The 15,059-nt window shown below is 39.9% G+C and overlaps 1 protein-coding gene across 11 annotated transcripts in view; it reads left to right on the plus strand.

Moving 5' to 3' along the window:
* CACNB2 (calcium voltage-gated channel auxiliary subunit beta 2) overlaps positions 1-15,059 on the plus strand; it is a 1,902,347-nt gene that overhangs the window by 1,133,324 nt on the left and 753,964 nt on the right. The gene's annotated exons all lie outside the window — the stretch shown is intronic.

A 15,059-nucleotide genomic window follows, 5' to 3' on the forward strand; every position in this document is an offset into this window, starting at 1 on the left:
ACATTTTCTGTGAGCTTATATGTTTTGAAGTGTTGAAAGAGCAGATGTCTAGAAAGGATCAGCTTCTCTTTGGGTAGATTTCAAAATGGCCCATAGTCAATTTTTAGATAAGTTTTACATCATCAGTGTGATTCTTTTTCTGTGTTATGCTGAGTTGTCTTAGTGAAATTCACTAAATTCATCCTAATTTGTTTAAGTACTGGAGCTGTATTTTTTAATATTTCAGCAAGAAATTTCAGACACTGAAGAGAATTAAAGTGGGTTAGAATGTGTATACATATGTATGGATGTGTAGAAACTTATTTAATGCAATAAGTTACTGATTACTAGTACAAAGTGGGTACACATTGTTTTAATGAAACTCCTTTTTATAAAAGTCTGTAACACAAATGGCCACAATCAAGACTTTAAAAATGAAATGGTTGTGTACTGAAAAGCAGAACTGTCACTTAACTGTGTTTTTACAGTAGTACAGTTCATGGAGTTACCGACTTCCTAACAGTTGTGTGACTGTGGGGTTAATGTGTAGTACAGTTCATGGAATTACTGACTTCCTTGTGTGACTGTGGAGTTAACGTGTAGTTCAGTTTATCGAGTTACGGACTTCCCCACAGTTGTGTCACTGTGGAGTTAATGTGTTGTACAGTTCATGGAGTTGCCAACTTCCTCACCATTGTGTGACTGTGGAGTTAATGTGTACTTATTTTTTAAACAATTTATTGTACCATTTAACAATACAAAATAAAGTATATAGTATTCAGACATGATGAAACCTCAGTGCATCCAGTTAATAGAAAAACAGAATGCTAACAGAATGTATACCTGGTGTGATGCCCCTGCACTGGCCCAGTAATCAAGGAGCCTCAATCCTCACCACTGGCAACAGTGAGGGACGTACACAATGGGAGGATGACAAGCACACACACAGTAAAGTACAATTTCCCTTAAGAGCACAAAGACATCACAGTCAGTCTGGGGCTAGTTTCTCTATCTTACTCCAGATCCCCAAAAAGACTCTCCACTGACACAGCTATAGGGTTCAGATCTCAGCCAAGTGGCCAAACTAAGACCTCCAGTACCCTCTCTGTCCAACCAGTGCTTCATGTCACTTCCCAAGTAGCTGACGTACACACACACTTTGAGATTTGATATATATACAAACACACACATACACCTGGGGAAGGATGACACAGGTTTACTAGCTATGCCCCTTCTGACCAGACTATAAGGTAGTATCAGCTGCCACCAGCCACCCTTACTTATCATCTACTGTAAGGCCCTTACAAAGGGTGTACAATCCTACTGTATAATGTTACTATTAATACAAATGTTAGTTTTGACCAAGATTTGCAAGGCTATTTAGGAGTGGCTTGTACAGTGTCACCAGATACATATGCAAGTAGTCTAAGGGCTTAAATATGTCTCACAAATATCAGCCACAAAGATAAGTTTAAATATATTTAATAATAAACAGGACAATACTCAGAAAACAAACACTGTTACTTCAGAGTTCAGAATCACAGGAAATATTTTAAAACAACATTGCAGGACAGTTTCAAATGCAGAAAACATCTAAACTAATCTTTACTATTTTTCTTCTTCTTTCAGCTGCTCCCATTAGGGGTCGCTACAGCGGATCATCTGTTTCCATTTCTTCCTGTCCTCTGCATCTTGTTCTGTCACACCAACCACCTGCATGTCCTCTCTCACCACATCCATGAACCTTATCTTAGGCCTTCCTCTTTTGCTGTTACCTGGCAGCTTCATCCTTAGCATCTTTTTCCCAATATACTCTGCATCCCTTCTCAGCACATGTCCAAACCAGCGTAATCTTGCCTCTTAGCCTAGTACCAACCTATGAACCTATCAGCCCTAGGGCCCATACAAGCCTAGCCATAACAATTCCCTGGCTATTTCTTTCCACACTATTTACTTCCCTGGACCCCTGTCTAGCAGGGTGACTGACGTGATCCCCGGGGTGAATGTCCTTTCTCCCATCCAATCGTCAAGGTTCCTTTTGAAGAGGACCAAAGAGGCACTCTGCTTGACATGTATGGGCAATCTATTCCAGAGTCTGGGGAGTCTCTGGGTCAGGAACCTATCCCTCCAGCATGTTTTGTTTATTGTGATGACAAAGTTTAGATCCCTGGAGCATGTGGCTCTGAGGGATTGGGATTTCTTTAAGTGTAGCATGTCCAACAGCTCTGGGTTTGACATGGCCTTGTATGTTAAGCAAAGAGCGCCTCTGAGTATACAATATGCGACAGAGTATAGCTGGAGTTTTTTAAGGTGGTCAGTGTAGGGCATATGCTTTAGGCCTGTGATTCTTTTAGTGAGGTATTTCTGTGGCCTTTCCAGTTGTTGCAGATGTCTTGAGAGGTACATACCAAACGGGGCATTGTATTCTATAATGGGTCTAATGAGGGATGAGTACAGTGGGACAATGACCTCCTTTTTTCTGGATGAAAAGCCCTTAGTGATGAGGTGTGCCACATAGAAGGATTTCCTGACTGTTGTGGCGATGTGGTTATTGAAGGTGAGACCACTGTCCATCTGTGTCCCTAAGTCTCTTATCACACTTTCGGTGTTTAGTGTACTGCCACCTATATGGTAATTCACAGATACATGTTTTTTTCCCAAAGGGGATAACTATACATTTCTTGGCATTGAGCTTGTGCCCATGGCTCTGGCACCAAGCATCTGTTTCTGTAAGGCCCTTTTGTAGAGTATCCACATCATTTGGGGATTCAATAATGGCTCCCAGTTTGCAGTCATCTGCGAACTTTGTTATCCAGAGTCCCTTAGTGTTGGCCTGTACTTCAGAGAAGTAGATGCCTCTCTGGCTTTGCCTCCAAACCTTCCAACCTGGGCTGACCCTCTAATATACTTATTCCTAATCCTGTCCACCCTCATCACACCCAGTGCAAATCTTAACATCTTTAACTCTGCCACGTCCAGCTCTAACTCCTGCCTTTTTGTCAGTGCCACTGTCTCCAACCCATATAACATAGCTGGTCTCACTACCCTCTTGTAGACCTTCCCTTTCACTCTTACTGGTACTTGTCTGTCACAAATCACTCCTGACACTCTTCTCCACCCACTCCATCCTGCCTGTACTCTCTTCTTCACCTCTCTTCCACACTTACCATTACTCTGAACTGTTGATCCCAAGTATTTAAACTCATCCACCTTCGACACCTCTACTCCCTGCATCCTCACCATTCCTCTATCCTCCCTGTCATTCACACACATATATTCTGTCTTAGTCCTACTGATCTTCATTCCTCTTCTCTCTAGAGCATATCTCCACCTCTCCAGGGTCTCCTCCACTTTTCTACTCTCACTACAGATTACAGTGTCATCTGCAAACATCATAGTCCATTGGGACTCCTGTCTAACCTCGTCTGTCAACCTGTCCATCACCATTGCAAATAAGAAAGGGCTCAGAGCTGATCCTTGATGTAATCCCACCTCCACCTTAAATACATCCGTCACTCCCACTACAGACCTCACGGCTGTCAAACTACCCTTGTACATATCCTGTACCACTCTTACATACTTCTCTGACACTCCCGACTTCCTCAAACAATACCACAACTCCTCTCTAGGAACCCTGTCATATGCTTTCTCTTAAGTCCACAAAGACACAATGCAACTCCTTCTGACCTGCTCTGTACTTCTCCATCAACACTCTCAGAGCAAACATCGCATCTGTAGTGCTCTTTCCTGGCATGAAACCATACTGTTGATCACTAATCATCAAATCCCTTCTTAACCTAGCTCCCACTACTCTTTCCCATAACTACATGCTGTGACTGATCAATTTAATCCCTTTGTAGTTACTACAGCTCTGCACATCACCCTTTTTCTTAAAAATCGGTACCAAAACACTTTTTCTCCATTCCTCAGGCACTAATCTTTAATCTAAACTAATCTTTACTATATTCCTATCTATAGCTAAGAGAGATACTATGTCCTAATTCTTGCTTACAGACAGCATGCAGGTAGAAGTGCTGAGTGGATGTTTCTAGGTCCAAGACAAGATACAAAATACCCAGTCTCTCTCTCTCCCTCTCTCTCTTTCTCAGAGAGTTCCAAAATTAATATCAAACATTACTGCTGGGCCAGCTTGGATGACATCACTCTGTCACCTGACTTCAGCTCCCAGGCTAAAACAGAAACTAAGAATTTTAACATCTCTCTGTTAAAAATACATACCTCTCAGATGTTTGCTCAGAACTGTGTAGCTGTTAGGAAGTCATAAAGCAATCAAACACTTTACATTTTAAACTAGAAACACTTGTAGCTCTAGACATTGTGTCTGCTTGCTGCATTAACTAACTTTCATAGCACATCATCATCATCATCATGACTTTCGGCTTTTCCCGGTTAGGGGTTGCCACAGCAGAACTCCGGTCTGCTCATGACTGGCAGTGGATTTTTACGGTGCTGAGTTGCCAGCCCAACCTTTAACGAATGCACGCCCATTCATGCTCGCACCTACCTGCATGTCTTTAATGTCACTCAACCACGGGGAGGACATGCAGACTCCACACAGAAGGCACTCCAGCCAAGAATCGAATGGGAGAATCTCTTGCTGTGAGGCGACAATGCTAACCACTGCACCACCACGGCTTTTTCATAGCACATTGTAAAGCACTTAATTTCAACTTATTTTCTTGAAGTTTTGTTCCAGCAGAGTATACTGTGGTTACATTCTTGAAGCTCAGTACATAACATACAGTTCTGTATAAATCATATCAATATTCACAGATGACATACAATTATTTACAAAATTACAGATAGCTGGGCTGGCAGTGTCACACCTGGCTAAAAAACAAAAGTTCATCAGTAAATATAACCAACTTCTATCTGTATATCTCTAACCAGGTGTACTACATACTATATGTAAAAAGAGAACTATTTACATTTGCAAAGCCATAAAACTATATAACATATATACAATTCTATGTGATATGGGATAAAAAATGCAAGGCATAAAATCAAAAAATATATTTGATATATTGACATTGTATAAGAAAACATATTCATTGTAAATCAGGTTTAGACAACAGAAGAGTGAGATGATTTTCCCAACAGTTTATGATAAAGTTGTGATTACCAAATTGAAGCATAACAGGAATCAATATTTAACAAGATTTGAGTAGCTCCCATCAACTCCTTGCATCTTTTTAATAGCCCATTGGTGTAAACCTTGAACTGTAAAACTGAAAGAGGACTTCCATGCTGAGGCAATATATGCTCTGACTATTGCAGAAAGCTGTATAGAGATAATATATTATTAGCAAGGGGGAGTTGGAGAATAGCAGAAATCCCCTCTGCAAAAAATGTTGGCTGTAATTGCTGAGTGGATCATATTGGTTGCCGTGTTTTAGTTTTCTTTAGGGTTTTGATTTGTCTGTAGATTATTCTGTGGCATTTTGTCATGTAGCAACTTTCAGAATTATTTTTTCAGGAAGTTGTTTCAGATTCACGGGCTTTAGTTTCCTAACATGAATTTCAAACTAGTATAAGTTATATGATACCTTCAAAATATCAGGGGTAAGTAAATGTTAAAAAGGTGGCAATTAGAGAGAAAGAGGTACTGCGGATAAATGGTCATTAAACCTTAGTGTACATGTAAGGCTTGGCTTATCATAAGTTCATAGGTGTGTACTAGGTTAATGGCCCTTGAGCCTTTACAGGCCTAGCCCATAGAAGTGCCCTGGCATCGTGCTGCCTGACGTTAGTTCCCTGTGCCTCTGTCAAGTAGAGCCACCAGAGTGATCCCTGGGGTGAACTTTCTATTTCCCATCCACTCATCAAGATTTCTCTTGAAGAGGGCCTGTGAGATGCTCTGCTTGACTTGCATGGGAAGTCTATTCCAGAGCATGGGCAGTCTCTGGTTTATGAACCTGTCCCTCCAGCATGTTCTTTTGATTGTAGTAATGAGGTTCATAGGTAGGTACTAGGCTATAGGCCGAAGGACCTATGTAAGCCTAGCCAACGAGGTTCCCTGTTTATAGGAAAGAAACATTTCTGAACAGTTATTGTTAAAAAGTCAGCATCACGGTTTCATGAAATACAACGTTGTGAGAAGTCAGTTTATCAGATTATGCAGGATGATCAGTAATGAAGAGATCTTTTTAAGGGATGTCACTGAGTTAAAGGGTCTGTTTCTAGAAAGAGGCTATGACAATTAGTTTTTAGATAAAATATCACAGGAAGTAATATCAAAAAGAAATGAGACATTTAAACCAATTTTGAAAGGAGGAAAAGTTAATAATAAACAGTACGTGGGAAAACAGCATGGCAGCCAATTCACTAAGTTCAGTAGGGCATTTCTGCTACCTATTTCCCAGGATATGTGAAAAATAAAACAGAATATTAATGAAAATTGGAAAATAATTATAGGAAATAAAGAATTGACAGGAGTAATCAGAGACAAACTGAGATTCTCATACAAAAGAAGCAGTAATTTAAAAATGATGTTTAGAGAACTCGAATAGAAACACGTATACTAATAAAGAAATTTTAGAAACTTTCAAAATGTATATTTTTGCAGATTCTTTATGGACACATCACATGTACACATAAGTAACCTGAACAAAACCTACTGGGCGACGATGTATTATAATTGCAATTCTATTAGTATAGTGTACATAGCAGTGCGTGAATCATGCAATAGTTACTATGTGGGCAAGTCTACTAGAAAGCTTTCAAAGAGAATCTATGAACACATTTATGCAATTAAGAAGAGCGATGTCAGTAACACTTTAGCAAAACATTCACAGGAATGTAATGGTTTTAAGAAGTTTACTTTTTTTGTTTTAGTTAGTGTACCTATTGATACATTAACAGGGGACTATAATACCCTGCTCAAGTATAAAGAAACTGAATGGCAGATATGGTTAATGGCAGATAAAATGTCAGGTTTAAACGAACATATAAATATAAAATGTTTTCTGATGACACAAAGGCTATAATAATATGTCACAGAAAAGGTCATTAAATGATTTTTTTATAATTCAGGAAAAGTGCATTGTATTTTTAAATGGTTTACATATAAGTTGATTAGTGATGTAGTAAAGTCATGTGACTTTTTTAAGCTTACAAATTAAGTAATGCAAGAGAGTGGTTTTATTCAGAAGTTCTGTGAAATAAAAAGGATGAAAATGCTTAAACCCTCTCTCTTTGCATTTAATTAGAAGTGCCCATTTGGTTTAATCATGTTTATGTGTTTATTAGTTTTTTTTTTATTTCATGTGAATCACACATTTTGAGGTGTTTTGGTTGAAAAGTATCTGAATAAGGACAAAAGTATGCAAACATTTTAAATGGTTCACTTCATCATGACTGCTTGGCTTATGCACTGGGCATTTTCTAGGCATAATCATTGATAAGTATCTGAATTATAATGCCCATATAGACAAAACCATAAAAACAGTAAATAAAAAAATAGGATCCATGTATAGGATAAAGAAATTTTTAACCCCAACTGCCAGAACCGCCATAGCTCGCACACATCTTCTGTCCTCTCTTCTCTATGCCTCACCCATCCTCACTAATCTATCTAAATCAAACCTCAAAAATCACCAGCTGCTATAACAGTATAGCAAGATTTGCCACAGGCTCCACATACAGAACCCACCATTGTCATAATCTTCACAAATTAGGTTGGCTAGAACTACCCAATCAAATATACTATAACCAACTCATAGTTATTCATAAAATCCTCTACCAACCTACCAGTACCCCGATTCTAACTAAAATTATTACCCCCTATAACAACCTAACATCCCTCCGCTCATCCAGCAGAATGCAAGTACAAACAACCAAAGCAAACAACTCAGCTGGAGATTCATTGTTTTCCAACTGTGCTGGAAAAAAATGGAACTCCCTTCCTCCAGAAGTAACCTCTAACAGCTCCTTGCCTCAATTCAAAATATCTCTAAAGACACACATGCACAGACTCTGGCTATGTCCATGTCTAAACCCCGACTAAACTATACAAAAATGATACTGAGGTAGTCAAAAAATAGTTGTGCTCTTATCAAAACCCCAACTAACCCAAAAACACACCAACAAACTTTTTAAACCAAACTTAGCTCACAGATGTGATTACCATTTTTTCCCTCTATAACTTACTATTTCTGCCCACACTAATTATAATCCCTCCAACCTAAATAACCTTCTCTTTATTATCTTCCTTGCTTTCTAACTGAAAATGCTTATCTTACAGACACACCTCTCTTAAAAGATTGATTTCTCTGTATTCACTGCTTCAAAGACAATGCTTTTTATGTCCTATCTGTATGTAACCTACAGACGACTTTTGTCTTTGACCTATTGTTAACTTTCTAGAGATCATTACAACCTGCATTTTTCTTTCTTTAATTGTTACTAAACTTTTGTAAATAGATTTATTGTTAAATTTTAGATATCTTGTAACCTACATTTTTATTGTTACTAAATACCTACATTTTTGTTGTTGTTGTTACTAAATTCTTTCATAACATGGAGCTTTTCTCCCCGGGCCTCCGCTGAAAATGGATATGTATCCAGTTGGACTTTCCCGGTTAACAAATGTAAAATAAAATAAATAAATAAATACATTTTTTATATCTAGACTAGTTGGGCAACTTTAATGAAGAGAAGTAGCCTTAATTTACTATGTGCTACCTATATGTTCAGAACTTCAAAATATCTTTTATATGTCAATAAAGCTGCCCCATAGATGGTTATTATATGGATTAAAATGTACTTCATGTGTGCCTTTGAGTAGGGAGGATGTTGCCATTTCAGGAGAATTCCAAGCAAATCTGAAAATGTTATGTATTTAAAACAAACTGTTTGCAGTGTTTTATTTTGTCTGGGCTAAATTTAGCAGGATACTAATCCATGACTATGCTCGTCTGACTGCAGATGAGTAGGAAAATAATACTGTCAACAGATATTGTTAATTTCATAAGTGTGTGTGAGTGTGTTTTGGCGGTGTTGGGGGCATTCTGATCCCATATAATGTGTCATATATTTTTGTTTTCTGGGGGAACTCAAGGAATTTTCTGTGTGTGTGTGTGTGTGTTTTTTTTTTGTTTTTTTTTTTTGGGGGGGGACAATAACTGTGATAAATAAAGTCTGACAACCTATGAAACTGTATAACATTCAAAACAGCCTGCCTTCAACATCATTTGCACCTGATGCATATGCTAAGAGAGCATTTCAGTCTAATCAATCTAATAGTAATACAAAAGAATATTTAAATAAACTCAAAGATTCCAAAAGATTTTAAAGAAACTTTATTATCATTTAGGACCACACAAGTGCAGCCTAAATGAAATTACAAATGTCAGCTCACGAGAGAAATGCAGTACAACTAACATAGATACAGCGGTATCACAGAATAACATCAGATAGAAAACGTATGACATGCAAGAGGTCGTTCACATTACGTAAACACATTCAATACCCATTATCCACTGATAAATAATAAATAAATACCCACCACCAAACCCCTACACTGTTAAGACAGGGAATAAATAGAGAATAGTGAATAGCAGCTGTTTGGTTACCATATTGCACTTGTTAACCTTAGGCATGACTCAGTATAGCCATCATATTGCATAATAGTAATGCTGGGGATAATTGCTCAGAGCACCAGGATTAAATAAAAAAAATGGTTTCAATGTATCAGGTGTTATGGCTGGTGTCCATATTAATAAGTTTCACAGCTGTAGAATACAAACTGTTCCTGAATCTGGTAGTCCTACAGCGGAAGCTGCGGTACCTCCTTCCAGATGCAAGTTGTGAGAACCAGTTGTGAGCCGGATGGGTCAAATCAGCTAGTATTTTATATGTTCTTTTTCTTGCTCTTGTAAAGAAGAGCTCCTGAGTAGAAGGGAGGTTTTTGCCCAAGATTTTCTCAGCCACCCTCATCACCCTCTGTAGTTCCTTCGTCTCAGCAGCTGTGCAGTCGCCAAACCATGCTATGAAGTTGCTAGTGAGGATGCTCTCGATAGCTCCCCTGTAAAACGTGATAAGAGCAGGCAGTGGGAGCCTGGCCTTTTTGAGCTTTCTCAGTAGGCGAAGCCTCTGTCGAGCCTTCTTGACTATATGGTTGGTGTTAGCAGCCCAAGAGAGGTAATCAGAGATGTGAAACTAGCAAGTTTTTGCTGTTGCCCCATATCACTTTGCTTGTTCTGTTGTGTTTTTCCTGTCTTGCACTGCTTTTTTAAAATTCAGAATTATTAGCACTATTTATGTAGTGCTCCTATGTGGATCATCATTTCTGTGCTGCAATTTCGGTAGGAAACGCATTGAGATGAAGCAGTCCTGAGCATGTCTTGGATAGTGGTAGCATGTGTGTGCCCTTTTTTCTTTGTCTCTTTCTCTCTCTCTCTTTTATTTCTGTATTTCTGTCTCATTGTTTCTTCTCTGCTTCCCATCAGTTTTGAATTGTGGCATATCGTAACTTGAATTAAGTGAGAAACATACATATGTGTGTAATAATGAGGCTTGACTGCTATTCAGCCATACCTCCCACAAACCACAAGCAGGCTGTTATGACTGTAACAGCACATTTCAGGAGAGCTGGAACTATTTTTATATTACAAATTCTGTGGAGCATTTTAACACAGGGACTTTCACCTCTTAGATTAACATTTTGTTGACTCTACTTCCCCAGTCATAGAATACTGACACAGCCACAGCTTAAAGACTGCAGATCCTTATCTCAGAATTTATTGGGCCAAACTGTAAGATGTGCTGTCAGTGTGTGTTACCACAGTCTAAGGATGCCTGGTAATAAGCATTACACTGGAGTAAATCCATCCACCCACAACCCCTTTTCCCATTTTTTACATGGAGTTGGGGTGTCACTTGAACAGTGACAGTCATCTAGACCCAAGGTTTACACCACCAGGTAGGTAGCCCTGCTGTGGTAGTTCTTCCATACCAAACACTCCCATGCACACTCACACCTATGACCAACTTAGTGTGTTCAATCCACCTATTGCATGTCTTTGGAATGTGTGAAGAAACCGGACCAAGAGGAAAAAGCCCACATGAACACAGGAAGGACATGCAGACTCTGGACAGAAGGCACCCCAGCCAGGAATTGAACCGTATAATTTCTTGCTCTGAGGCGACAACACTACATGTTGTGCCACTCTACCAAGACTAAGGAAATTATTATTTTTTTCCATAGGATCATAGGAGTTTACTAGATTATTGAACCTGGAGGTCATTTCAAGCTCAGCCGATTCATCCCAATGTAGTACTATAGATATGTTAGTCAGTACCCAAGATTGCATTTAGTAAAGTCTGCCCATGTCCAGGAGGGTTGTGGGTGCTATCACTGGTAAGAATTTATGGTGCCCCTTCCACTTGTCTAGGTTACTCTTGAACAGTGTTATAGAGGTGCTCTGCTTCACATAAATTGAAAGCCTATTCCAAAGATGCAGCAGTCACTGGGAGACAAATCTGTCCTTCCAGCATGTCCTGTTTAAGTCAGAAGCCATATTTAGGTCCCTGGAAGAGGTAGCTCTAGTCCTGTTTGATTTATGGATATGCAGCAAGTTCATTAGGTTTGGGTCTGAGATTGCTTTGTAAGCCAGGCATAAGTCTCCCCTATGGGGTCTACAGAGTACAGAGCATAGTGACAGGGACTTTAGTCAGTCTGTGTATAGTATGTGCTGGAGTCCCTTGATCTTCTTTATTGGAAACCTCTGAGGTATCTCCAGTTGCTGTAGGTGCTTTGTGCGGTACATGCCAAATGGGGTGTTACTCTAAACTGTGGGCTGGATTAGTGCCAAGTAGAGAGGGGTTATAACCTCCTTTGCTCTTGAGGTGATGCCTTTGCTAGTCAAGTGTGCTAAGTAGAAAGCCTTCCTTACTACAGTAGACACATGGTGGCCAAAGTTAAGGTTGCAGTCTACTTGTGATCTCAGATCCCTTACCACTTCTTGGGTACTTAGGATATTGTTGTTGATTAGATAGTGTGAAGGGACATTGTTTTTACCAAAGGGAATAATGATGCAATTTTTTGCATTCAGTTTGAGACCATGACTACGACACTAGTCGTTGGTCTGCATAAAACCCTCCTGGAGTATACTGACATCATTTGGGGATTTGATAATTTCACCCAGTTTGCAGTCATCCACAAACTTGGTCAGCCACGACCCCTTAGTTTTGACCTGAACTTCTGAGAAGTAGATACTAAACAAAAGGGAGCCAGGCACTGACCCTTGTGGCACTCCACTAGCAACAGGTCTGCTGGTTGATGTGGACTCACCCACTTTGATAGTGTGTCTGGTTTGTGAGCCAGTTGGCATCCCATCGTAGTACAAAGGAGTTTACGTTCAGTTTGCTAAGTTTTATTGGTAATGCCTGAGTGTGGTATTGTGTCAAAAGTCTTTGCCAAGTCGAGGTGTGATGTGTACACAGATTTGCCCTCATCAATGGACTTGGTCACATTTTCAAAGAAATCCACCATATTTAACAAGCAAGATCTGTTCTTGACAAAGCTGAATTGAATTGGATCTAGCGTTTGGAGGTTGCCTGTGTCTTTATTTATGAGGTCCATAATGATACGTTCCATGGCCTTACAGATGAGGCTGGTCAGGCTTATAGGTCTGTAATTCCCCGGGTCTGTTGCTAGGCCACCTTTGTGGAGGGGAGTAACTGTTGCTGTTCTCTATTCCACATGAACAAAGCCTGTGGTTAGGCTATGATTGAAAAAGGTACTTAATGGTGATGCTAGTTCATGTTTTATTCTGTTTAGAAGAAAGCCTGGTATGCCATCTGGTCCCATAGAGGCTGTGTTTTTTGCCTTGGACAAGGCTTTAATGACCTGTTCTTCAGATATGTAGGGTGGAGGGGAGCAGTTGGGGGAAGGTTTGTGATAAGTTTGGAGGGGATAAGGGAGTGAGATTTTCACCAGACCTGTCCGCTAGCAGGTTTACGATCTCTGTGGTGTCAATGTGTGTGATATTGTTAGTTACTAGTTCTCCACATGCTTACGTCCTACCTTTTAGGTTATGTATGTAGCTGTAAAAGCCCTTATGGTTATCCTTGGCAGTGCTTGTTAGGTTTTTATCAAAGGAGCCCTTAGAAGATTTGATATGTTGTCTTAGTTGCCTGTTTAGGCTGAGAAGGATGTTTTTCATTTGTTGGGGCCTCACATTTCTTTTTTTTGGACAGCAACTTTTATCATTTATTGTAAAGTTTGTTGATGGCAGCTTGTTTTCACTTGGGGCTCTGGCTTTGATTCTTTCTGGTACAGCCACGTTTACTCTTATGCAAGTGATTGTACATTGCTTTAGTGTAAACTTTGGTGTAGTTACCACTTCCAGCTAGGAGTAAGGCTTGGAATGCATCTATGCCATCACCTAGTAGTTTGCCTTGGTGAAGTTTTTTTGTCTAATTTCACACTTTGTGGGCTCTGGTGTTAGTGCCAGCTCAAAGGTGACTGATTTGTGGTCAGGTATAACTAATGAGGGTTCAACAGTTGTGGCAGTGCATCTGTTTGACATGTTAGTGAGGACCAAATCTAGTGTGTTTGTTCCTCTTGTTCCTCTTGTCGGGGTATGAAGAGTTTGTTCCAGGGCATTTGAGTTTAGAAAGTCAAGGAACTTTTGCCCTAGGTATTTAGGGCTAGCGTAGGTTCCCATTTGTTGGTGGGATAATTGAAATCCTCCACAACCAGAGTATTCGGGAGTATTTGGATTGACTCCAGTTTGGTCAAGTAGGCTTCATGCTTATGACCTATGGAGGAGGATCTATAACTGGCTATGACTTGAATGGGGTCTTACCCACAGTAACCTGTACTTGGAGTAACTCCATGGTTGTCCAGTCTAACTAAACGGGAGGTGAATTTTTCTCTAATATAGATACTGTGTCCTTTGGTTCTCACACATTCGTTTTGCAGTCCAAAGGAGTGGAAGACATTGTAGTCTTGCAAGGCTAGCATACTCTCTGAGGCCTTGTACCAGGTTTCTCTGACTGCATAGACATCTACATCTTCCAGTGGTAGAAGTGCTTCTAGGGTGTGCAGTTTTTGGTTTAGCTCCTAGAGTTTAGTAGCATGATTCTTATTTTCTTTTGATTGGCAAATTTCATGTTGACAAGTTTGTTTTTGAGACCTTGCCTGAAAAAGGTACTGTGGCGAAGGCAAGAGCCTTTAGCAGCAACCGAAAATCTAGTGACGCCAGGTGCAAACTGTCTCTGGCAAATCAGCGAGGTTTGTTGACCATGGCTTGCCATGCTGACATAATCTGTATCCCCTTTGAGTAACACCAAAAACTTATCCAATTATTTAAATCAATCATTTTTTTGTTTATACTGTGGCATCATTCTAGGTGAGGTAGTATGCTGCTCTAAGATAGGGACATAGCTGCCTGGGACATATACCCAGAGAGTTCAATCTTGTCTCTCTTCATATAGTCCAGTGAGGTACGTCTCAGGTCGTTCACTCCAACATGAACTATGACAGAGTCATAATGGTACTTTTTGCTGAGAGACCTGAGTGCATGCGTGATCTGATGAATCCTGGTATCGGACAGACAGCTGTGACTTTTTCCTTCCAGCCTGGTGAGTGGGACATCTGTGCGTCTCACTATGGAGTCTCCAATGACAAGAAAATTTGTTTTTTGAGTGTTATGCATTACGTGGATTGTAGGTGAGACACTGGTGTTATGTGTTGTGGGTGCTGTTAGAACTGTGTTAGTTATAGCAGTCTTGTGTTTTGGAGGTCTCTAGTGTTTTGGTAAGTTTTTTGAGAGAACCTCTGCTTATGTTGATTTTTGTGTTTGATGCGTACTATGTATAGGAGTAGTGGTAGGTGGGTTGACTTCCTCTTCAGTGTTACTGTTTCATGTGCGAGAGAGTATGGATTCAAGATTCATGGTGTAGATTCATCTCTCGCACTCTGTACTAGAGTGAGTTATTAGTAGAGGGTTGTCAGTATACATGAGGCAATTGCTACACTGCCTCAAGAGATCCAAGTCAACAAGGTTGGCAGAAGAAACAAGGGTAGCCCAATTGTCCATAATACTAGATTA

Source organism: Protopterus annectens, chromosome 3.part0 (genome assembly GCF_019279795.1).
Source record: "Protopterus annectens isolate FY-2018-M chromosome 3.part0, PAN1.0, whole genome shotgun sequence".
In the NCBI taxonomy this organism is placed as follows: Eukaryota; Metazoa; Chordata; order Ceratodontiformes; family Protopteridae; genus Protopterus; species Protopterus annectens.